The sequence below is a fragment of the Juglans regia genome, chromosome 1, assembly GCF_001411555.2.
Source record: "Juglans regia cultivar Chandler chromosome 1, Walnut 2.0, whole genome shotgun sequence".
NCBI lineage: Eukaryota > Viridiplantae > Streptophyta > Magnoliopsida > Fagales > Juglandaceae > Juglans > Juglans regia.
Genome location: NC_049901.1, coordinates 23,030,002 through 23,032,905, shown reverse-complemented (window position 1 = coordinate 23,032,905; position 2,904 = coordinate 23,030,002).

The following is a 2,904-nucleotide window of genomic DNA, read 5'->3' as shown; positions in this document are numbered from 1 at the left end:
AGCATCCCTAGAGGAGATCCTTACCAAGGGTAACCTAAGGAAACATCATATTATTATGACAGATTGGTGTTGTATGTGCAGAAAGAGTGGTGAATTTGTAGACAGCCTTTTACTCCACTATAAGATCATCAATGCCTTGTGGAGTGACTTTTTGGGTCAATTTGGGTTAGTTTGAATTATACCCAAAAGAATATTAGACCTCTTTGCTAATTAGAGCATTATATGCTCATAAATATATATATATATATATAGAGAGAGAGAGAGAGAGAGAGAGTTATATGGCAACCCACAAATTACAGCAGTGTTGAAGATGGTCCTATCTATCTAATGTGGTGTATTTGGAGAGAAAAGAAAGATAGAAATTTTGAGAATCACAGGCAGATGATGGAGGAGCTTAAGACTTTGTTTTCCTTTACTTTTGTTCCTTTTCAGCAGCTTCTATATTTAATGGACTGAGTTTTCATTTTTCAAGTTAGGTGCTTCTATACATCATGTGTACTTGGGCTACACCTTTTGCATTTTTCAATAAAAGAAAACAAAAAGGGAGTAGCCTTAGTACTCAGGAGGTATAAAAGAGAAGCACGGGAGATGTAAAACTAAAAGAGATGCACAATAAGAGACTAAGATCTAAAGGAAATTCATATGCTCACCAACAAACTAGATTTTGTATGATACAACAAGGATACACAAAAAGTAGCTTACTGGTAACTTGATAAACCAGCCCTGAACTACTAGAAGAAGGAGAGGTATATTATAATCAGAATAGAAAAGATTCAGGAAAAGGATGTGCCAATTTCCAGTACATTTCAAGTTGAACAAATCAAGTTAAATTTGCTTTGTAAACACTCCATTCAGATTACCATCAATTCTTAAAAACCCTGGCACGAGTTGACATGCAGTGAAAACAAAAAGTTTACTCTTAACCCCTAGGAGTTGCCTCAAGTGGTAAGGGTCTTGGTCTTGGTAGTATGCCTATGCCCCCTCCAAGTCTAAGGTTCAAAGCCTTGGCTGTAAACAATTTCTAGGGGCCACGTCCCATTGGTGGAAAGTCAATGATTTATCTTATCTGTGTGATAGGGACATGTTACACAGGTCCGGGGTTAACCCGGCAAAAGACACGTTGCGGACCCTCGTCATAAAAAAAACATTTACTTGGAAAAACTCCAAAACATATGATAATGGAAATACGATGTGAAGTATGAACGTGGAAATTTTGGAGAAACATGCTAGAAAAGTTTCAATCTTAGGTTATGTTTGAGTAGTGGGGTGATCTCAGATATTCTGTGAATAGTAGTGAAAAAGTAATGATAGAATATTGAATAGTAGTGAGTAGTTGTGAAAAATAGGTGAAAAGTAATAATAAAATAATGAATAGTGGAGTATTCTCCACTACCAAACCTAGCCCAGGAAATCATCATAATAGACACAATAAAAAGTCTCATTAAGAAATTACTTGAAAGTATAACTAATATAAGTTGAAATCTTCAACAGAATGGGATATATTATTTATGGGATGGGATATTACTTGAAAATTACTTGTTGACCACATGAAGTCCCATTATGGGATGGGATATTTTCAATGCCAACTCATTAAGAAATTTCATATTGACTACATATCCCATCACAAAGTTACATTTTGGGATATTAATAAAATTTTGGCCCGAAAACTGAAGGCATTAAAAAGGGATCTAAAATAGCAGAATGAAGAGACTTTTGGCAATGTTGAACAATAGGTACAGGCACATATAGAAGAATTATGAGATTTGGATAGTACAAAAGAAACAAGAGCTTTAATTGAAGAGGAACGAGGGAGGAGGAACTAAGTCAAGCTTGAGCTGGAGAGGATTACATTATTATAGGAGGTGTGTTGGAGGTAAAAGTCAAGGACCAGTGGGTGCCCAAAGTTTTTTCACAGAATGGCTAACTCAAATCATAGAAAAAACTCAATTGAGATGTCCTAGTTGATAGCTCCATACCTACAAATCAAGATGTGATTTGTAATCAAATTATGCAGTTTTTTGAGAGATTACTTACTGAGCAATTTTCTTGGAGACCCCGATTATATGGGATTTCTTTTGATTCCATTGGATAGTAGGAGGCTGAGCGACTTGAGAGGCGATTAAAAGAGATGAAGGTGCTCAAAGTTATGTAAGCTCTGAATGGTGAAAAGGCTCTGGGCCCAAATTGTTTTACTTCTGCTTTCTTTCAAGAGTTTTGGGATGAGGATATCATGCGTGCTTTCCATGAGTTTCATGAAAGTTGAAAACTTGAGAAGATGAGAACAGCTTAAATGCTACTTTCATTACTCTTGTACCAAAGAAAATTGGGGCGGTGGAGATAAAAGGCTTCTGGCCTATAAGCTTGGTGGGAGGAATGTACAAGATCATCTCAAAAGTACTTGCTAATAGGTTTGAGTTCAATGGTTGAGAAGATTATTTCAAAACCACAAAATGCTTCTATCGAAGTAGACAAATTTTAGATTCCATTTGTATAGTTAATGAATGCTTGAATAATAGACTTAAAGCTGGAATTCCTAGAGTGTTATACAAAGTGGATATCGAGAAGGTATATGATCATGTCAATTGGAAATTCCTTTTATATTTGTTGGAGAGATAAGGTTTTGGGAAAAAATGGCGACTCTAGATGCAAAATTGCATATCTACTCTGCATTTCTCAATTTTAATAAACACCACTTGTAACAAGCTACTCCCCACGGTTAAGAAATACGTCATTTTTTTTAGAAAATCACGGAAGCCAGAGTCCTACTATTGAACTTGACTTTAAAATATTTTCTTATAATTGCGCCAGATACAAAGATTCCTTATAATAAATAAAATCATTTTGTATTAAAATACTGAAATCATTAATGAGAGTGCACTGAAGCATTTATTAAAATTTCTCAAA